This window comes from Macaca mulatta, chromosome 2 (assembly GCF_049350105.2).
Source record: "Macaca mulatta isolate MMU2019108-1 chromosome 2, T2T-MMU8v2.0, whole genome shotgun sequence".
Taxonomy (NCBI): domain Eukaryota; kingdom Metazoa; phylum Chordata; class Mammalia; order Primates; family Cercopithecidae; genus Macaca; species Macaca mulatta.
Window position 1 is genome coordinate 150453762 of NC_133407.1, and position 23749 is coordinate 150477510.

General features: G+C 41.3%; 1 protein-coding gene and 1 long non-coding RNA gene across 5 annotated transcripts in view; one reads left to right on the top strand and one right to left on the bottom strand.

Moving 5' to 3' along the window:
- Window positions 1-23749, bottom strand: part of VGLL4 (vestigial like family member 4) — a 164326-nt gene that overhangs the window by 59123 nt on the left and 81454 nt on the right.
- LOC144339293 (uncharacterized) lies at window positions 13830-17437 on the top strand. Its single transcript, XR_013414188.1, has 2 exons — window positions 13830-13999; window positions 16569-17437. It is a non-coding gene; the product is annotated as an uncharacterized LOC144339293 (long non-coding RNA).

Below are 23749 nucleotides of genomic sequence, written 5' to 3' on the forward strand. Positions count from 1 at the left end.
GTCATTTATTACGTACCTTTTATTTGCAATCTGAGAGTGCAGAGCTAAGCTGGATTAAACACAGGGTCCCCAGTTACAATTCAGCTCAAGTCCAATTGGGGACACATTTTCATACAAAAGACATTAAAAGAAGCAGACAATATAATCAGGAGTAGCTTATGCTTTGCCCGGAATAAAGCAGGTGCTTAGCAAATATTTCTTTAATGAGGGACCTGTATGGTTCAGGCAAATAAAAGCTATTAGGCCGAACTGCATCCTTTGTGTTCTTCCTTCTCACATCACCTCACCCCTGGGGCTGAAAGAAAGTCTTCCAACATGGCCACCCTGCCTCCCACCATGAGAGATCGGGGTCCCTGATTGATTGGATTGCTGGAGTAAAGGCTCAAATGCCTCAACCTGATCAGCCCATCTCACCCTCTCTCTCCAGCCTTACCCATCTCCCTCGTCTCTCCCCCTCCCCTCAGACTCCACTGCTCCTACCGTCTGCACACGCAGGGGTGCCTCCCACCTCCCCTCCCGCCTGCCTGGAACAGTCCTTCACTTTCAGGTCTGGTCTAGGGTGCAAGTCCCACCTCTTCAAGCTCTTCCTCAGCAATAAGTGTTCCTTGGTCTTCAGTGTCTGAAAACATTTACAAGCATCCTGCATTATGGCTCTTAATCCTATCGCTTAACTGCGATACTATTTACAAACATTTTCACAAGGCTGGAAGCCTTCAGGCCACTTCCTAGACTCAGCTCATTCCCTAGGGCCTCCTTTCCTTCCCTAGAGCAGGCTCCAGGGATAAGCCCTGTCCTTGTCCTTTGCTATGTTCTTTCATAAAAGCTCCCACCCATGCTCTCTTATTGAGACAGTCCTCATCCCAAAATGATAGTGAAGTGGGACTTGTGTCCCTGCCACATCACCCCAGAAACGGACACATGGACATGGAACCCTTATTTAAAAGGCTCATTGTCGAATCCAGTCCCGTCTAAAGAATGTATACAATTTAGGACTGGCAGAAAAAAATCAGAGGATGTGGTTCATTCACAGGCATTGTTGTGCCTGGGATGTTTGTAGGACTACTCCAGGAAATAAGGAAAACACACAGATGTTTGAGATCTGGTCTTTGCCTCAAGGAATTTTAGTTCTAGTGGGAGTGATAAGTTATGGAGATAAGGAACTGTAAGGACTGAACATTATAAATGCCAAAATAAATCAGATGCTCTTGAAATAAGTGAATTGCATGGTATATTAGTCATATCTCAATAAAGCTGTTACCAATCGAATATTGAGGACCCCCAAAGAGCTTTTGGTTATGTAGGTTAATCTACCAACGTTTATCATAGTAGGAATTAAAATGGGGAAAGTTTAAAAATATTAATTAATTTGAAATAAAAAATAAAGAGATACACTTTTCATTTTAAAGAAAAGAGAGTGATGCCACACACATTTTATGAGGACGACAATAATTCTAACTCGAATAGGAGTGGGATTTGAAAAACGGGCAGGATTTGGACACTTGGAAATGATGGGTATGAGCATTCCAGGCAGGTACACGAGTATGAGGCAAGGCAGAGAGCGGGAATGATGCCACCTTTGTGTGAGAGCAATGGGACTAGAACAATGGGTTTGTTTCTTTAGACTTAAGGCTGGATACAGAGAGGTGGGTCAGATAATAAAGGGTTCTGAACATAGGTGAACGGCTGAGACCTGACGAGTCGGGTCACTGACAGGGAGCCACTGTAAGCATTGACACAGCTGCAGGGAGGCTTCCGTGAGGGGTGCTCTAACACACCGTGCCAGACGGGTGCACACACCTGAGCCAGGGAGCAGGGCAGGGACGCAAGCGTTAGGTGAGGAAGCTTCAACAGTGTTCCATCAGTGAGGATGAAGAAGAGGCAGGTTGAAGACACATTTTAAGGGAAGATCAGAGAGCTGGTATTCCAGCTAGTATTTAATACATTCACCGGATCTTTCCAAAACAGTCCACCCTCAGCTTCTTCCTGATAACTCTCTCAATGTTGATCCTTCCTTGATATAAATTGAGAAACTATGAGATGAACAAGCCAGGAAGCTACACTTGTTCCCTAGCTTATCAATATGTAACATGGAAAAGAAAGAGTGCGTTAGTGCTAGAACTCCATATTTTAAGTTCCACAGGTTGATCTAACAAAGTCTGATTAACCGCTCATATTTACATTTTAATCACTGTCAGGTGACGTTTTTATATCCTAATAAGATTCCATTTTTATTCTTGGAGAAAACTGTCAGTATACTCATTCTCTTTAAACAATTTAGATGTCTACTGTTTGATGGCGGGGGTTGTGCTAAGAGCTTCCATTTATCCATGATTAACCAACATCTATTTAACAGACATTTCCTAAAATCTGAGTTGTGAAGAACATCAAACAAGTCAAATAATAATGCATACAGAAGGAAAAATGTGAATACTGATTTTTAAAAACTGACTCCAATGAAATCTTCCTATATTAAAATAAACCAATTCTAAAAAAAATCATCATCCTTCATTAAACTGGTGTCAGGCTAATATACAGATATGTTGGGTTGTTCACAGTATACAGTATATTGTGGAGTGCTTTTACAGATAAAGTTTACTCAATAATTATAGTTTATGTAAGCTATTATTAAAAGATGTCTGTATTATCCAATAAAAAACTAAGAGGCTATTAGAACTGAAGTCTGTAAGTATGTGACTAGCTTGAGAAAGTATTAAAATATTTATTAGAGAGTTACTGGAGAGTCAAACAGCTAATTTCATACATGGGTAAGTAATTAAATACCAAAATGTATTTATTTCTTTAAAAAAATGGCTTAATAATGGTGTTCGGCATAACCAAAGACTAGGTAAACCTGTGAGCTGCTTTTTAAAAGGCGATTGCAGACTTATTCCACAGATTTTAATGTTAATTGGAAATTGTAAGATCCTTATGCAAAAATTATACGCTATCAAGGACTTTTTGTTTCCGTACCAAGCTCCAAGAAAAGACACTATTAAATAATAAAGGAAAAAAGTCATATAATTTAACCTGAAAACAAATATTCCATTAGCATGTAAAATTTAAAGTGTTTCCTAAACGAAATCATGCCCATGATACCGAGAAGTTTTCTACTCGAGTGTGAAGGTGAAGGTTCCCCCAAATTAATTAACCTAAAATACTGGGGGATGGGGATGTTGCTTACTTTTTATTTCTATTTCTTTCTGTCCTCCGGACCTCTCTCTTTTTTTACGTTTACATTACCCAGTGAGCAAATTTTATCAATGAGAAGCCAGGAAGGGCTGACTCCCTTTGGTATATTTACTTAAGATATAAAGGCCAATCAACCATTGTGCTCAGAAAAGTTGTGGCCGTTTCTGAGCCTACTTCAGATCTCTCCTTAGCTCCAAGTGACTTATTATGAAGCCAAAGAAAGAGGAAAACTGAGCTGATCAAAGGCCGGGCTGTCATTAAGTGAAAATGATGGAAGATGAAAGGCTTGCCCTGCACTTCAAAGGTACAGCTGAGCTCGGGTGAGCTGACAGCAAGCGGTCAGGGATCAGAGAGGCAGGCTGTGGCTTAATGGACTAGATGACATTCCTAGAGCCATTCATCTTTATACAAATCACGAAAAATAGAAACATAGTGACAAACATGCATTTAAATGCTTTCCTACTGGATATAAGGAAGAGTGGGTAACCCAAAAATATAAAGTGACATACATCACATCTACACTTGCAGAATATAAAATAATGAGGTCCAAGAAGTGTTGAAGAAGCTGGCATCTCTAAGCAGTGCAGAATTACATGTTAACAGTTTTTCCTTATGCCCTAGGGTGTGTCATGCAATGAAGCTTAATTTTGAGAGACCATGGATGCAGCAGTCTCACTTCCCTGGTGGGCTAACGCAGAACACTTGGTGTGCTGACGTGGAAGGGCAGTCAAACTTAAGACTTTGGGGTTAGAGCTGGTCTAGAGCTACCATAGGGCTGGGGAAGGAAGGTCAGAAAAATCAGGCCAATTGATGATTACACAATGTTCCCCTTATTCTACCCCCATTCACCCCTGCACAGTGCCCTCCCACCCACACACAGAACCTCAGCAGACAGAGGACCCTTTGGGAAGCAAAGATGTTACATTGTAAGGGGCCTCAAGTCATTAACTGGAATCTCCTTTCTTTTCTTTTTCCTCTGTAGGAACCAACATGCATCTAATCTTCTAAGGCTCCTTAAAATGACTTGAACACATGCAACAATCTTATCTACACTTCTGGTCATACTGGAGACTTTTCAGGGAATTGACTAGGTTTTTCCTCCCTATAGTTTATTGTTAGTGACAGCAGCACCTGCAAAGAGCAGAGAAAGAGAAGAGAGAGTGCCACCCCCCCCCCACACCCCGGCAAATTAGTAATCAGGATGTTGGATAACACTGAGAAGAGATGCTCTAGAAACTTTGTATATGTGAATTCATTTCCTACTCCTATTTACCTGTGAAGTAGGCACTATCATTAGTTTCATTTTCAGGAGGAAACGGTCACCAAAAGTAACTCAGCAACTTGCCCAAGGTCACAGCTAGAAATAGGAAAGACTGGATTTACACCCGAAGGTCTGGCTCCAGGGACCACGTCTCCAATGTTAATGTTAATTGGAAATTGTAAGATCCTATACCACTCGGAGAGGTTTCACAGAGCAGATGGTGAAGGCTCAGCAGGAGTGTACCCGTGAACAAAATCCTGCAGGGTCAGCACAGCCTGAGGGGGTGACAGCACAGCACCCTGAGCCAGCAGGGTGAGGGCAAGGGTGAAAGAGCAGCAAGAGGTGCTGGGGGGCAGGGTGAGCCTGGTCATCCAAAGGCGTGAGCACCCCAGGGGCCCTCAAGTAAACATTGATCATACGTAAAACCTTTGCTTGCACCTCTTCCAATCAGACCTGCCACCACCAAAACTCTCCTCCTCTATGGAAATTCCAGAGCTACCTTTTCTACTGAGCCACGCTAAATAAAGAGCTGGGACTTATTTCGCGGACTATTTGGCAACAATGACAACATTCAAGCTGGACAGCCACAAATTCACAACTCCCCTTGGCCATGTCTGTCCTGGGCCCTTGCTGACCACCTCCACCTGGAATTCCATCCTCTCCTTCCCTCTCACCCCCAGGACCCGACTGTCCCACCCTGTGTGCACACATCATCCTCTGTAAAGATCATCTGAATGTACACATAGGATGTCAGTTTGCTTCTTGTAAGATAGCTAGTACTGATCCTAAAGAAACCAACAATTCCAGATTGTCAGCTCCTCAAGAAGGGCCCTGAGTGGGGTGTCCAGGGAGCCGCAGTGAATGCCCCTTACCACCAGACACAAAGTCTGGCACTCAGGTGTTCTCTGAATGACTGACAGGTACCATTAGTAAGGTTTATAATTGAGCTAGTACTTTCCACAATATTTTAATGTAAGCAAATGCACACACACACAAAGAACTCTGCAAATAATGGAATGAATGGAGCAACAATATTCTCCACATTAAGTCTCCAACTTTTATAACAGCTTTATTGACATATAATTCACATGCCATATAATTCACCCATTAAAGTGTCTGACTCAATGTGTTTATAATTGGGGTTGTGCAACATCACCATGATCTAATTTTAGGACATTTCTTCACCCCCAAAAGAAACCCATACCCATTAGCAGTCACTCCCCATATTCTCCTCTCTCCAGTGCCACTAACCTACTTTCTGTCTCTATAGACTTGCTGATTCCAGACATCTCATATAAATTCAATCATATAATGATTTGGTGTCTTTTGTGTCTGGTTCTTTCACTCATAATGTTTTAAAAGTTCATCCATGTTGTAACATATGTCGGTACTGTATTTCTTTATATTGCCAAGTAATATTTCATTGTATGGATAGACCACATTTTATCCATTCATCAGTTGACGGGCATTTGGATTGCTTCTACTTTTTAGCTATTATAAATAATACTTCTATGGACATTTGTGGACAGATTTTTACAGGGCTGTTTTCAGTTATCCAGTATGTACCTAGGAGTAGAACTGCTGGGTCAAATGGTAACTCTATGCTTAACATTTTGAGCAACTGCCAAACTGTTTCCAAAACAGCTACACCATTTTACATTCCCACCAGCAACGCATGAGGCATTCCAGTTTCTCCACATCCTCACCAACACTTGTTACTGTCTTTTTTATTTCAACCATCCATAGTAAGCGGATCTCACTGAGGTTCTGATTTTCATCTTCCTAATGATTAATGATGCATGAGCATATTTTTCTGCAATTGTTGGCCATTTATCTTCTTTGGAGAATTGTCTATTCAAATCCTTTGCCCGTTTTTAAATAGGATTATCTGCCTTTGTATTGCTGTGCTGTAAGAGTTCTATACATATTCTTAATACAGGTCCCTTCTCAGACACATGATTTACAAAAAATATTTTCCCATTCTGTGAGTTCCTTCAAATCTATTATTATAGTTACCTACAGCCTTCAGAGTTACCAACTAGAAAACTTTACAGAAACCTAACCTTCACCTTACCTCTTTAAGAAAGTTTATGAATTTGATTACAAATGTTCTTCTAAATGCCATTATTTTCCCATCCTATACCTTGACAGGTCAGCCTATGACTGAAGAATACCCACCACCTACAGCTGGGTAGCAAACTCCTGGGTAATAAGTAACAGTGATATTTACCACTGACATTCTGGCATTCCAGAAATTCAATCTGTCTTCCCAATGCCTTATTTTAATGGTTTAAAAAAAAAATCATACTATTACTAGATGGCAGAACCTAACATGTGTTTGGCCAACCTATTTTCTTTAAAGCCATGCTGACAATGATTGTTAAAACTGCTCCCATGCTAGAATGCCCCTCAATTGTTTCGGTCTCAACACAAGGTCAATGGGGACTAGAGTAATGAAGAAATAAAGCAAAACTGAAACATTTTAATTTGGAGTCTACGAGACTATATTAACTTCTAGTCAATTAAATGGATGAGTGGTTTGCAGCCACTGACATTTGTATTTCATGATTAGTTCTCCAGGCCCCTTATTCTCTCTGTGCCATTAACCTTTAGGGTGTAGCTCTTTGTCAGTCTCACTTCAATCATGCTTTCGAAGGATTACAGAATTAGCAATTCCAGTTTTTATGGCACAAGCTCTGTCAAATCAGAGAGACAGATGTGAGCTCATGTAACTGAGAGGCTTCCATCTTCTGGACTGAGAACTGAAGCCTAGAAAGGCTCTTGTATTTCCTTTCTTACGCTTCCTTGGGCTGTTCCAGCTTGGAATTACCCATTTACTTACACACTTGGTATTTGAGCAAGTATCTTAAATAGCTGAGGTATCAACCTTTCTTGTCAAAGGTGGATGGCTACTCACCATCCACCTTTTAGTTATGGATTCCCATGGTGGTGACAGAGGAGAAAGTGATGTCACCTCATACATATCCAAATCCTGGCGTCCGCAGGAACCCACACCGAATCAAGTCCCCTCACTAAGTTAACAGGTCATCCACTGGAATCACATCAAGGCTCTGTCGACTGGTTGGAAGGAACAGAAGGAAGAGCCTATTGAATGGAAGCAGCAAAGGATTTCATTTTCAGCAGAGTTAAAATTAGGTGTTGTATACTAAAGAGAAATTAGTCATCCTTTGGTATATACACTCAGGGGATTGGTTCCAGGAATCCCACCGATGCCAAAATCCACACATACCCAAGTCTCAAAGTCCACTCACAGGAGAAGCTGGCCCTCTATACCCATGGGTTTCACATTCTGCAGTATTTTCTGTCTGCAAATGGTTGAAAAAAATCCTGAGTCGAAGTGGACCCTCGAAGTTCAGATGGTATTGTTCAAGAGTCAGCTGTATTTTCTTTCTCTCAGGATTTTCTGTAAGTTGGGAATGCTGAAAATGTCTACAACTATCTAGGTGTAACTGTCTGCATGTGACAAATGTATTTCTGAAAATTAGATAGTAAATTAAGTCTGGTCATGATTTAAAGGCTCTACTGAGCTCCTATGTAAAGCAAAAGTGGTTCTCAGTTTAATTTCACCAATCTGTGGAAATTTTTTTTTTTTGAGTCAGGATCTCTGTCACCTAGGTTGGAGTGCAGTGGTGCCATCATGATTCATTGCAGCCTCAACCTCCCAGGCTCAAGTGATCCTCCCACCTCAGCCTCCTGAGTAGATGGGACTACAAGTGCCCTCCACCACGCTTGGTTAATTTTTTTGTAGTTTTTGCAGATATGGGGTTTCACCATGTTGCCCAGGATGGTCTCGAAGTCCTGGGCTCAAGTGATCCTCTCACCTCTGTCTCCCAAAGTGCTGGGATTACAGGCATGAGCCACGGCACCACGGCAAATTTTCCTTATTGTTTTTCATCCAGCCACTCCTATTTCACTGTCTAGTACAATGCTTTCCAAAGTGAGTTCCTGGATGACCTATGTCAGAATCACCTAAGAGACTTACTTAAAATGCATATTCCTGGGCCTGGCTCCAGTCCTAACAGAAAGTTGTCCAGGAACCCCCAAGATATGTAATTTTAGCATGCCCCAAGGAGGTGTCTCTTCTCATGCCTCTTCCACTTTTACAACTGATCAATACCAAGATCAGCCAATACCACATCAGACATTTCTAAGGACATGTCAGCAGTGACGTGGCACAAGGGAGAACTGATGACGTATCTCAGTGCTCACAACCACTCAGGAAATGCTTGATGAATGAGTTTCAGAAAGCAAGATTTAGGCCGTCCTGGTTACCTCCTGCCAACACTAACACATGAAACAGCTCAAGACCAGCTTTAGGAGGGCTCACCTCTATTTTCAAACAATGGCGTATTTCTCTAATTTTTTTTTTTTTTGATGTTTGCCTTTTTAGAGATCAGGGACTTCATTAAGTGACCCTCCTGTGCCTCAGTTTCCCCATATAGAAAATAGCTATACTATCTGCTGCCTTCTATTCCTATAAGGCATACAGTCCTATACTTCCTATTTGTCTTTCACCCAACAAAACAACTCATTCCCCAAAAGCTTTGAATTAGGCCTGCAAAGATAGTCCTTAACTACCAATCTATAAATTTCTCAAAGTATAGAAAAATGAGAGGGGCAAGGAAGGAAACAAAAAGAAACTTAGGCTTAACTGTACCAGCTAGTCTCAACTTGATCCGAAGGAACACTGCTAGCATTCTCTCAGCTAGCTTCTCACGATTACATTTAAAACCACCACAAAGCCACCATGATCACGCTCTGAGAGGCTGTCGCAGGTAAATAGAGGGATGAGGTAGGAATAGCTCAACATTACTGACGATGCTCTTTAGGGGATCTGAGGATCTGCCTTCTCAAACATCTCATTTCACTTCATCAATATTTACAAAATGTTTGCAAAAGAAGAAATAAGGCAATGAACATGTCCAGAAAGAATCACATGCTAACTTCTAAAGGTTTTTCTCTCCAAAAATTCAGCAGTGCCAGAGGCTTGTTCTTTTGTCCCAGATTGTTTTTCAAGGGCTACCTCATGACAGAATAGATCACTCATAATAACTACATGTTAGCATTTGTGTCACATAATTCATCTCTGGCAGTCCACTTCTTTTAAATCCTAAGAGTAGGCCTCCTAAATAGTATTGCTAGCATTTGGCATCTTATCTGACTCTGTGACAACAAAACTCTAGAACACGTAGTTTATAATTCATTATGGTTTCAGCTGAGTGACATTTGGTTCTAAAGTCTTTGGAAGTACAAGTTTGAAAATGCCAAATTTTATCTATATCCCTATCTATAGCTCCATCTGAAATCAGACAGATTACCAAACAGAAAATGTCACTCAGATTCTAAAAATAAACCATGCTACTGCTCCACACAGGTTACACCAGAGGGTTAGGACCATGACATTTTGCTGGGGTTCAAGTGCAAATCAACAAACAAAATGGCATGTTTTTCTCTTCCTTTTTCATAGCTTAAGATTAGTGAAGAAGGCATTGTAGTCTGTATAACTGCTCAAACCAACCTTTATCCAGGAGCTAGTACTGCTTCTTTAAAAACTTTTTTTTTGGTAAATAAAATGTGGTACAGCCATACAAGGAACTACTATTCAGCAATAAAAAGGAATGAAGTAACAAAAGACCAAATATTGTATTATTTCATTTATATGAAATGCCCAGAATAAGCAGATCTATATAGAGAGACAGAAAGTAGATGTGTGGCTGCCAGGGACCAGGAGGACGGGGGGAATGGAGAGTGAAATGGGTCAAGGTTTCTTTTGGGAGTGATGAAAATGTTCTAAACTTCGATCATAGTGATAACTGTACAACTCTGTGAATATATTAAGTACCATTAAATTTTATACTTTAAATGAATGAATTACATGGTATATGAATTATATCTCAGCAAAGCTGTTAAAAATATTAACTTAAAAAAAGAAACTATCATCTTTTAAAAGCTATAGCAGAAACAGAGCCAACATTGGAGAGAGTAAATATGGTGGTTTTTCATCTTTCCAAGAATCTCAACGAGCCCTGGGCATTGCAAAAATTAGTCAAGCAACTGTCACTACTGCAGTGGTAACCAAATACGGAAGCTGAATCAAATACGGAAAGGAGATTATTTTGAACTCAAAGACATAACCTTCCCAAAAAAAATACACTGCACGCACATAAACAGACCACACAAAGTCAAAACAAAACAAGTACCTGTGTGGGTGGAAATGTATCCCAGTGCTACTCTTTTCTTCAAGTCTTTCATTCTCCTCTTGTTACTTCAAAGATAAGCCCTGGATGGGCAGGCACTAAGTTGTTTTGGTTTTTTCTCATGACACAAAAGATCTGGCAGAGCTGGAGATTGCATTACTTTTAAAGGCAGTAATATTTGAAGGTACCATGAATATTCCCCCTGAACAGTGCTCTGAACACACTGTGGTGGCTAAGAGCTATGGTTATCCCATCTCTTCAATGAGAATGGGGCATTCATTCTACAGAAAGCCCTTACAGACAAAATGGGTACCACATCATCCATAAAATGAAGTAAAGAACAGTTGGCTGAAACTTCCCAAACAGCCAGTTACTCCATGTGATATAAATGGGTTTGCAAAGCTGAACAAAGAAAGACAAAGACTAGGAAGGCAAAGCCAGTCTTCCTAGCATGATAACCAAAATTGTCTCAGCCTTTAAAGTAAGGGCTCTAGGATCTCAAATCACGCGCACGATACAGAGAAGTGCTAATGGTAGAGGGGATGCACAAGAGATGGTAGATGTCTTGCCCTCAAGGAATTTGTACTTTAGATGGGGTGGCTGGGGCAGGGGGGGCAGTGAAACTGGATTATTTATTTTTTGGCAAACATGCAAATGAGTGTTATCACTTAAAAGTAGTCATGCTAGAATGACTTGACCCTATTCCAAATAAAATTGCCACTGATCAAAAGGCATTTTCAAACTCCACTTGTGAAACTGGCTTCAGAATGACAGAGAAAAAAACTAGCTCTTCACTTTATAGGCATACTTACATAGAAGTGTGGCAAGGAGCAAGCACTGTGTTTGTTTTACACACACACACACACACACACACTCTCTCTCTCTCTCAGTTTTTTTTTTCTCTCTCTCTATCTTGGTTTTTAAATTACTGGCCACTGTTTAGAAAACCATCAATGTGCCCGGGCACAGTGGCTCACGCCTATAATCCCAGCACTCTGGGAGGCCGAGGCGGTTGGATCACCTAAGGTCAGGAATTCAAGACCAGCCTGGTCAACATGGTGAAACCCTGTCTCTACTAAAAAAACAAAAATTTGCTGGGCGTGGGTTAGCCGGGTGTGGTGGCAGGTGCCTGTAATCCCAGCTACCCAGGAGGCTGAGGGAGGTGAATCGCTTGAGCTTGACCCAGGAGGCAGAGGTTGCAGTGAGCTGAGATGGTGCCACCGCACTCCAGCCTGGGTGACAAGAGTGAAACTTCATCTCAAAAAAAAAAAAAAAAAAAAATCAATGTTCTGAGAATAGGATCATCATCACAGTATTAGGTTAAATGTGTAATTTTCCAAGGTAACTACTTTGAAGGCGGGCTTCAACACTTTACCTATTTAGATGTGTAGGTTGTTACATTTGTTTGCTTTTCATCAGTCACATTTACATTAAAGACAATAAAATACAAGGTGATATAACTGCCAAATGTATATTATAGACTATAAACTCAACAGAAATTCAAAAGAGGATGATATAAACATATCACACATTGAAAGAAGACAAAGCATCTTGCTAGGCACTGACATTTTAAAAGGTTAAAGTACAAAAGTTACTTTAGATAGGAGGAATAAATTCTGCCATTCTAGTGCATAGGAGGATTACTATGGTTAACAGTAAAATATTGCATATTCTAAAATAGCTATATATGACAGGCTTTGAAGGCCCTAACCACAAATAAATGATGAGGTAATGAATACAAGAACTACCCTGACTGAATCATTATACAGCATAAATATGTATTGAAACATTGAATTGGCCCAGTGCGGTGGCTCATGCTTGTAATCCCAGCACTTTGGGAGGCCGAGGTGGGTGGATCACCTGAGGTTGGGAGTTCAAGATCAGCCTAACCAAAATGGAGAAACCCTGTCTCTACTAAAAATACAAAATTAGCCGGGCATGGTGGTGCATGCCTGTGATCCCAGCTACTTGGGAGGCTGAGGCAGGAGAACTGCTTGAACCTGGGAGGTGGAGGTTGTAGTGAGCCGAGATCGTGCCATTGTACTCCAGCCTGAGCAACAAGATGAAACTCGGTCTCAAACAAAAAAAGAAAAGAAACATCAAATTGTACTCTAGAAATAGACACAGTGTGTCGACTAAAAAATAAATTTATCAAAAAAAGTTTAAATGTTTTCCCAAAAAAGAAAAGTCAATAAGCATTAAAAAATTAATCAATCTCGGCCGGGTGCGGTTGCTCACACCTGTAATCCCAGCACTTTGGGAGGCCAAGGCGGGCAGATTACGAGGTCAGGAGATCGAGACCATCCTGGCTAACACGGTGAAACCCCGTCTCTACTAAAAATACAAAAAATTAGCCGGGCGAGGTGCGGGCGCCTGTAGTCCCAGCCACTCGGGAGGCTGAGGCAGGAGAATGGCGCCAGATCGCGCCACTGCACTCCAGCCTGGGACACAGGGCAAGACTCCGTCTCAAAAAAAGAAAAAAAGAAATCAATCTCACCGCTAATAACTTTAAATTTAAATATGAGATACTACTTGGGACCAAACAATTGCCAAAGAGTTTGGGGAAAGTATGCTGATTTAGCATGCAGTACAACAGGCACTTCCATAATCCATTAAGACCTTTCAAATATAGGAAATACCCTTAATGACCAACTACAGAGAGGTGTTTGCATAAATGATGCCACAGCTTTAGGAATAATAAGCAGACATCAATGATTTTTTTGTAGAATTTCAAAACCACAGCCAATTTTCACAATACTGAACAAAATAAAATTCAGAATATAAAATTTTAAGCACACTATGATTTTGGTTGTGTTAAATTATATATACTCAGGACAAAAGACTGAAATCAATAGTGCAATACGGTTTTTTCTGGGGTGTGGCCAATCTTTTCCTATTCTTTATACATGTCTGTGTTTTTAAAATTTTCTACAATTCTCTATATTTCTTTGGTATTCAAAAAGAAAAGCAGACAGTAAGAAGAGACATTCTTCCCAAAACACGTAGATTTAAAAAAAAAAAAAGGGTTAAGGTGCAATTCCTGCCTATAAAATCTTCCAGGTAAAGTTTCATAAAACGAGGTTGGGCTACACCTTGAAAGATACATAGAATCCACATAGCTGGGGCGGGGCTTGGGGGTTCATGCCTGTAAACCCAGCACTTTGGGAGGCAGAGGTGGGTGGTTCACCTGAGATCAGGAGTTCAAGACCAGCCTGGCCAACACAGTGAAACTAAAAATACAAAAAATTAGCCGGGTGTGGTGGCACGCGCCTGTAATCCCACCTACTCAGGAGGCTGAGGTAGGAGAATCACTTGAACATGGGAGGCAGAGGCGGAGGTTGCAGTGAGCTGAGATCGCTGCACTCTAGCCTGGGCTACAGAGCGAGACCCATCTCAAAAAAAAAAAAAAAAAAAAAAAAAAAAATCCACAAAGCTGGAAAGGAGTAGAAAGGGCATTCCAAATGGGAGAAAAACTAAAAGAATCTAAAGAGGGAATGGTTGGCAAACCAGAAGATAAATCAAATTGGAGCTAAGAGAGCTTAATCCTTGAGCTTTATTTTAACAGGCCAGTGGTTGGATGAATCACTACCAAATAAGAAATAAAGCAAAGCTACGCTAAGCTAAAGGAAAGTGTTCTCAAAAAAGAGTCTTCTGTGCCACGTTGGTGTTTTTTCACATCCCTCAATCTGGCTGCCTGCTGGTTTCCATGGCTTAGATTTACCCATTTGGAAAAACAACCCCTCCCCTGACAATACCAAAATCACTAACTCTGCCATGAAATTAGGCAAGAAATATACATACTCCAACCTCTAATTTAGACGATAAACTTGCCAAAAGTACGGAATATATCTTTTTTTCACATAGTACCAATCAACAGTGTCATGATAGGCATTCCCATAAGTAATGAATTACAAGTTAACAATGAGCAACACCTTAATACTGTCCATAAATCCCCACCAGAACTGAAACTTTAAAAGCTGGCAATATCAATTATTGGTAAAGATGTAGAGTTCCTGGCCAGGCGTGGTGGCTCATATCTGTAACCCCAGCACTTTGGGAGGCCGAGGCAGGTGGATCACCTGAAGTCAGGAGTTCGAGACCAGCCTGTCCAACATCGTGTGACCCCCACCTCTACTAAAAATACAAAAAAATTAGCCGGGCGTGGTGGCGGGCGCCTGTAATCCCAGCTACTGGGGAGGGTGAGAGAGGAGAATCACTTGAACCCAGGAGGCGGAGGTTGCAGTGAGCCGAGATCACACCACTACACTCCAGTCTGGGCAACAAGAGTGAAACTCCATCTCAAAAATAAAAAATAAATAAATAAAGATGTAGAGTTCCTGAAATGCTTATACACTGCTGGTAGAAGAGTAAGATGTTACAACCACTTTGGAAAACAGTTGTGCAGTTTCTTAAAAAGTTAAACATACCCAATAATCCAGCAATTCTACTCCTAAGTATTTACCCAAAAGAAATGACCACATACGTCTACAAAAAGCTTGCATAAAAATATTCAGAGACTATACAACGAAGTGTACATCTTAAAATGGTTAAAATAATACGTTTTATGTTATATATATACTTGACCACAATAAAAAATTCTGAGCAACTTCATTCATTACAGTTCAAAACCGGAAACTCAAAACATCATCCATCAAGTTTAGAAGAGATAAGCAAATTGTGGTATACTCGTAAGACGACAATGCCAAAGAACAAACTACTCCAGCAGCATGCATGAATCTCAGAAACAGTATGTTCGGCACAAGAAGCTGGATCCAAATTACTTTATATGACGTTCAAGACCAGGCCAACCTAATCTATGACTACAGAAGCCAAAACACTGGTTCTCTTTGGGGGATGTGCGTAATGACTGGTAAGGAAGCTCGAGGAGACTCAGGGGTGATAAGAATGTTCTCCCTCTTGATCTGGGTAGTCAGCCCAAATCAAAAAGATTGTTAACAATAAATACAGAATAATGGAGGCCACAGTTTAGACAGCCTAAGGCCAACCACTCATAACCAAAACTTAAGTCATCCTGATTTCCCCAAACACTAAACCTAAATATAAAAGAAACACAAATCTGAGTTTTTGTCCTTATCAGTAGATAAGGACAAAAATAAGGTTTGATAAGGATCAAACCCATCAGCTAACAACAAATCAGCTTGAACAGCTGTCTGACTTCAGGATATATACATAACAGCCATTCACAAAAAAGGTCAAATCATTCCTCCTTTATGCTCTAAACTGCACTGTAACTGCTGTAAAACCGAGACTGTGACATTTTTGGGTTTGAGATCTCCCAGTCCATGAACTCTCCTCTTGTACGTATGGGAAACACTTAAAAATCTAACTTGATCTAATTTTATGTTTGACAAAACATAGGGGAAAAAATTCATGAAGCTATACCCTTAGGAGTTCATTATAATTAATTATGCCTCAACAAAAATAAAGGAAGAAAGAAAACAGAACAGGTGGAAAACCCCAGTCCATTATCCCAGTTAAGCCCAAGGTTTGCATTTTATCTAGCCCTCGCTAAGTACTCCACTATCATGAGGTCAGAGCTCACAATCAGAAATCCCCCTTGGAGTGCTGTAGTGTCTGTCCTATTCAGGGCAGCATTAGGTCTGACCGGTTTATTTTCAGAACATACAACTAATCCATCAATTTCTTAAGCCTTTTAAAATTCACTGAACTTGGCCGGGCGCAGTGGCTCACACCTGTCATCCCAGCACTTTGGGCAGGCAGATCGCCTGAGGTCAGGAGTTCAAGACCAGTCCAGACAACACAGTGAAACCCCGTCTTACTAAAAATACAAAAATCAGCTGTATGTGGTGGCACACACCTGTAGTCCTAGCTACTTGGGAAGCTGAGGCAGGAGAATGGCTTGAACCCAGGAGGCGGAGGTTGCAATGAGCTGAGATCGTGCCACTGCACTCCAGCCTGGGTGACAGAGCAACACTCTGTCTCAAAAATAAATAAATAAAAATAAAATTCACTGAATTTAAAAATTTTGCATATATTTCATTCCTATTAAGACTCAAGACGAACCATTTAATCTTTCTTTTTAAAAAAGGCTAATAATACTTGAATAAATGCTAGTTCCCAGTATAGTGACAGATACAATGGAGTGAGGCAGTCCGACTCTCTGGCCATAGTTAACAGACCAAGGAAAAAAAAATCCCACACTCCTAAGATTCCAAAGAAATTTTCTACAGGTTTCCTTAATGTACTATAAAATCCTTCACAAGACCATGGGGAAAATAAATCATCCTCTCAAATTTATACTCTGAAGTTTGAAAATAAAAGCAGTTCCTTTTCATGTTTGGATATAGTCACTCTGAACAGTAAATCAGCTAACAGACATCAACCTGGCATAAGACTCTTCATAACCTGTAATTATCTTCTTTATTTACCTGTTGCTCATCTGTCTCCCCTGCTGAAACATACACTCCATAAAGTCAGGGATCTTGCTGTCTGTTTTGCTAGCAGCCATATCCCCAGCATATAAAACAGTTCCTGGCACATAATGGGTATTAAATATTTTCCCATCAGTGATCAGTTCATTTAGCAGACTGTCCAAAGTCAAGTAACCAGAAAGCAAGACGAACAAGGGCAGCTCTCTGTAATCAAGCAGCCAACTTCAAAAGTTTTCCTACAGAAGCTAAGTCCTAAAGATTTTTTCTTTCTCTCTTCCCCTCTTACTAATATTCCTCCTTCTTCCAGCTATCTTTCCTGCCTCTAAGAACAGTATTCTAAGAATTAAGAAACTCACTTGTAGCACCAACTAGCTGAGTATCCTTGGGCTAGTCACACAATTGCAATGTTTATCTTTAGTGAAAAGACACTGGAGTAGATTCATTCATAAGGAGACAACACTTGCCTGGTGTGAAGAACGAGGAGTTGCAAGACAAAATCCTAGCCCTCCCAGAAATTAGAGTAAGCCAGAGGAGGGAGGTAACACAGCAAGATAAATTCCATGGCAGAAATATGCCAGCATGCCATGAAAATACAAATACCTAATCCCTCCAAGAAGGCAGAGGAGGGCAGGGAGCGGTGGCTCGTGCCTGTAATCCCAGTACTTTGGGAGGCCGGGGCGGGCAGATCACGAGGTCAAGAGATCGGGACCATCCTGGCCAACACGGTGAAACCCCATCTCTGCTAAAAATACAAAAAATTAGCTGGGCGTGGTGGCAAGCACCTGTAGTCCCAGCGACTCAGGAGGCTGAAGCAGGAGAATCGCTTGAACCTGGGAGGCAGAGGTTGCAGTGAGCCGAGATCACACCACTGCACTCCAGCCTGGTAACGGAGCAAGACACTGTCTAAAAAAAAAAAAAGAAGAAGAAAAGAAGGCAGAGGAGAGGAGGGTCACTTTCCAGAAGAAGCCCTTGCCCTTGAGGGACTAACAGAAGCCACGAGAAAGGAGCAGGGAGATTTCAGATAGAGGCAGAAAGGCTTACTCGCAGGAAGCAGTTTCACGTTATGTGGACTGCAGGGTGTGAGGGAACATGGAAAGTAAGGCTGAAGAGGTAAGCAATGATATTCTGGTAGTATTACAGATGCAAACCTAGAAGGAGATGAGATTAGAGGCAGACAGCAGTTTAGAGATTATTTTAGCAATTAAGAGGAAAACTAACGGAGACCTAGTAAGAGACGAGTTCCTAGGACCTCTTCAACCTATTCTACCCTTTGCCCCTAGGTGACCACGTTCACCCAAAGCTTCAAGTATTCTCTATCCAATATCTCCAGCAGCAGCCTCTCCTGAGCTCTAGAACCAGATACCCAACTTTCTAATCTTTCTCTCTTCTTCGAAATCTCAAAGAGCCTTCAAACTCAACACAGCCGAAGCTAAGCCTATGATCTCACCCCAGAACCTAGTCCTCTTCCTGTGTTTCCTGTCTCTGCAGATGGCAGCACCACCCATCCGCTTGTACAAGCTGGAAACCTGGGAGGCACCCTCAGTGTCTCCTATGTCCTCTCCCTCATCCGCTGTTCAATCCATCACCAAGCCCTGCCAGGCTCCTCCCTAAGGATCTCATACATCTATCCACTGCTCTCCTCTGTGGCCACTGCCAGAATTTGGCTTGCCCCTATCTCTTGCCTAAGCCAGTGCAACAGGTTCACATCCTCTCCTATTACTGTTTCATCTCTTATTCCCTTCCAGTCCATTCTCAAACTGCGACAAAAGTTTGTTTTTAGTGCTCATCAGCCTGCATCACCCTTTTATGCCCGCCTACTCACCCCCAGGAGCTCCATCAAGCCCCTGTTGATTGGCGTTGCTCACCATATGCTGTGTTGCCCAGGCCAGAGTGCGGTGGAGTGATCTCGGCTCACTGCAACCTCCGCCTCCCCGGGTTCAAGTGCCTTAGCCTCCCGAGCATCTGGGATTACAGGCACGCACCAGCATGCTCGACTAATTTTTATATTTTTAGTAGAGACGGGGTTTCACCACATTGGCCAGGCTAGTCTCAAACTCCTGAGCTCAGCAATCTGCCTGCCTCAGTCTCCCAAAGTGCTGGGATTACAGGCATGAGCAACCACCCCTGGCCAGGACTCAGTATTTGAGCAAAGGGAGGCAAGAATTTAAGAATCTGGAAAAAGTCAGTACTGCATGGCATAAAGAGATTAAGGTAAAGACTAAAAAAGATTGAACTTGCCACTAGGATATCATTTAGTGACCGTGTCTGAAACAAATTCAAATGAGTTGTCGGAGCAGAAATTAGAGGACAGCAGATTAAGAAGGAAAGGGCAGAAAGGGAGCAGAGGTGAGTTGGCCTTCTTCCAATAACGTGGATGGCAAAGAACATACAGTCTAATGCCTGGAACAAACACACGATTTAGGGAAGGGTTTGTTTTTGTTTTAAAGTTGGGAGAGACTTGTATAGGAGCACATGATGAAGAGAAAGAAGCAGGAGAGGAAGAGGAGGGTATCAGAACAGAAAGAGATCTGTGAGCACCAACAGAACAAACTGCCTTCATTGCCCCTGAAGGAAGGAACATGAACGGTGATGAATTCAGAAGAGCTTCCAGGCAGGGAAGCAACATGTGGTTCTTTTAGTTTCTCCTTAAAGGAGATGTAGCGCGGATTCTTCCACCTCTACAAGAAGGTCCTCTCCTACTCACTCTCTCTTTATTGGACAAAATATAGAACCAAATACTATATGTACTGTATCAAACACCAAGAGCGCAATGCTTGATGTCCACTGTGAGTTCTGGAACTTTACCTTGTCCCCTACCAGTATCAGCCCTCTTTTATTGGTACAAAGCCTCTAATAGAAAAAAGCCTCCCAGCCTGGTCTCCAGAAACTGGTGGTAACTGCTCAGAATTTTGAATTCAGCAGAGCTGTGCTAGAAAACTGCACATAAGGTTTACTGAGAATGACAGCTATTTTCCATTCCCTTTACCCTCTACTCAGTAGAACTTAAAGCCTGGCACAGCTGCTATTACATATTCTTTAAAAAGTGAACCAGATCATTCTCATGGGTGATTTTAAGCATTAGCAAAGAGGTCATAACTTTTCAGCATGAAAATAAAACAAAGGTTCTTTCTGGGGTCAGCCAATAGCTTATCGGTGGCTCATAAGAAAAACAATAGTTTAAAAAGACTTGCCTAGTAAGAATGGAAGAAAATGGGAAAATAAAAAAAAAAACAAAACGGCTGACATTAAACTAAAATTTTACATTAATCTCTTGTCACTTTAATAGTAGTGTGCCACATAATGGAAGATGCGTTTATTTTCAAAGGGGAAAATGTCCAGAAACTTGCACTCATCACTCTGTTAACTGTTATCAGGGAAGAAGTATAGAGTCTTCCAGCTGGATTATGGGTAGTGTAAACAATTTTGCTAAATTGCTTGGCAGAGCACATCTGCATCAAACCATTAAAGTCTGGAATTCACTCTATTAAAATCAAATCATTAGCCAGGAAGAATTAACAGTCAACTATTTTCATGCAAAACAGATATAAAATAAAAATCAAGAGCAATACATGAGTAATTCTTTTTCATTCACAATTTTAGATGGTGCATAATGCAGAGTATTGTTTCAGAAACGTGCTGCTCTGTAACAGCCATCTCTATACAATATAGGGTACTGTTTGGATACTGGAGCAATTTAAGCTTTTTCTATGTATCCAAAAGTCCCTGGATTAAGATCCAAAGAAACCTGGCTCAGCAACAAAGTTGACTTGTAACACGTCTCAGCCTTTAAGCAAATTGCTTATTAATGCAGAAAGAAAGTCGCTGTTCAGACCCTAAGTAAGCTATCTATCTCCAGAAGTGTCCCCCATGTTGCATTCTCCAAAACTGTGCAGAATTTTCTCCTAATTTTCCATTACACCATGGATGATGGGAGGGCTTCAACAGGTGGTGAAGAATGTGAACAAAATACTAACTGAAAAAAAAAAGTTCTTCCCAAAGTATCACCAACTCTGTTTAATAAACAGTGGAGCTGCAGATGAATGAGAAAGGAGGCTGGGACATTTATTATCTGTATATAATGTCTGTATATCCCACAGCCAAGAGTTCTCACACTCGAAGATATACTGGCTTCACATGGAAAAAAAAAACCTCTCAGGATGTGTGTACTACTTTAAAAGATCTCACAAAAAAAGATACAAAAGAAGGCATACAGGAATCCCATTATACAGGGTTAAAAAAAAAAAAAAAAAGCTAGAATTTGTTTAGAATTATACACATGGTAGTAAAGGTATAAAGAAAAGCAAGGTACAATTGTGGTGATCTCTTGGGGTTGGGAGGGATCTGATCAAAAGATAATACCTGTGAAGGGGCAATTTATTATTTCTTGACCTGGCCATAGTCACCCGGCTGTTCATTTTTCTAAACACAGAAAACACGTCTTTATGCACTTTTCTGTATGTATATTTCGTTATAAAACATGATGAGAGATCGATCCCTAATACATTCCTTAGTAGAGTATAGGCATTCCATAAATGTTTAATAACAGAATGGATTTGGGATAACAAAATGGTACTAGTACTAAGTTTTCTGTAATCACTTGCTAAATATATTTCAGTTTGTCATGTTTACAGACTTTGCAAACAAAAGAGTGAAATGTTAAGAGTTTGGAAAGACCCTATGCATAGCAACACATTAAAGAGGACCTTTAATAGGTTTTCTATTTTATTTAGAGTAAATAAACATTCTTTCAACTAGTCATGATTTACACTGATAGGATTAAAACATGTTCTATACATACCTTGAAATTAAAACAATCTACAGAATTAAAAAAAAATGCAAAAAAAAGGCAAGACAGCAAAGCAACGTGACAAAAATAATTCCTTCGAACTTATAGAACATGTAACATTCAGAAAGGAAAAAAGAGAGCAAATGAAGCAAGCAATATCATTTTCAGGCCCTGCTTTTAAAAATAAGCAGTCATGGTTAGGATTTTGTTGAGAAGTCAGGGGGTGGAAAATGACACATGAGTTCATTAAAAAATAAAAGATGGAGAGAAACCTGTTTTGGACTACAAATGTGCTGCAGAGTAAGTCTTAAAAAATAGTTGCCATGAGCTTAAATGTGCAATAATAAATACCACTAAATAGAAACCGCCACTGAATAAACGTCAGATACTTTGAGATGACAAAGATCGCCAGAAACATTCCCTGGTCCAGCTGTTTTTATATATTTGTGTACATGCATAAGTGCTAAATCTGGATCTAATTTCTTCCTGAAAAAAATCCAGTTTTCTGCAACATCCTCACAGGGAGAACTAAACTATACTGAGAAGTCTGGAATCTCCTCACTTGCCAAGGAGGATTGCTTTCTATCTTTACCGCATGTTTTAAAAAATCTTCACAGCAACACATCCAGGCACCCTAGGAACACAAGGCCACGCAGACAATAGGGAAGGAAGGAAGGAGGGAGGAAGACAAACCTGGCCTCCAGAAGGAGCCAAGTGTAGGCTCCAAGAGAGAAACAGCCAAGTACAATAATCTTTCAAGAAGGGGGTTGAGAAACAAGGGTGGGAGCTGGAAGGAAGGAGGGTATAATCACCTTACTTCACAAACTGTAATTAGGAGAAAGACACCAGCCACGCCAGCTCTCTCGCAGAGCTCCTGGGCTCACCTGGGCATGTTTTACTACTCAAGCTCCTCCTAGTTTCTTTCTCTCTGTCTCCCTCTTCCTCCCTAGCCCCCACCCACCCCCACTGCCTACCCTTTCCTGCAAGTAAAAAGCTAAAGTAAAATGATTTTCCACAGCAAAACAGTTACAGATGTTCTACCTCAGAACACATCCCAGATCAAGAGCTCGTCACTTGATATGCAGGGCTGGGGACCAGGAGAGGGTATGAAATGGCCCTGTGCTGTGGCCTTTTCACCTACCCAAGCCTCCTAAGTTTCCTGATGCCTGAGCTCATTAGACAAAGAACAATGAAGCCAGGACTCCACTCAACCACTGGTGGTTAGACTGGCGGAAAACAAAAGATCACAGGGTCTCCCTGAATTCAGCAACTCTCCAATGTGCCTCTTCCCTTCCATTCCAGAAAATTAATTTAAAAGTTGCCTGTGATGAAACAAGGAGTAACTGTGTCTAAAACAATGAACCGTTCTAAAACGTGAAGTTGGAATAATTCGCTCTTAAGCTTTGAGAGGATCACAGATGCAATGTATTCCTACTTTCTCCCAATATAAATCACGCTATTAAATTAAAAGGAGAGAATTCTTCCACCAAATTACACACTAATGGCTCTTAACCCATAATTAAAGTATCGCTACCAGCAGTGTAAAGCCCCAGCCAGCCAGGGCACGTTTGGCAAGCCCAGGTCTCAGCCCCAGGGATGATGTCAGTGCAGCAACAGCCATCTTGAGGAAAGCCCGTAGTCTAACCTGTCCCTATCCCTGTCCCTGCTCCCTGGGGACTGGCTCTGGGGCTGGCATCCACGGAGGCCTCCTCCTCTGCACAGGCAGACAAAAGGAAATCAAGACCAGTGCCAGAGCAGCACAAAGAGCACCTTCCAGCGAGGCTGGTCACTCAGAGGTGTCTCATCTACCCTTTCCCCAACATCACAACAGCCTGGGAATTTGGACCAGCAACTGGCTTCAGAGCAAGGAGAAGCGGGAGAG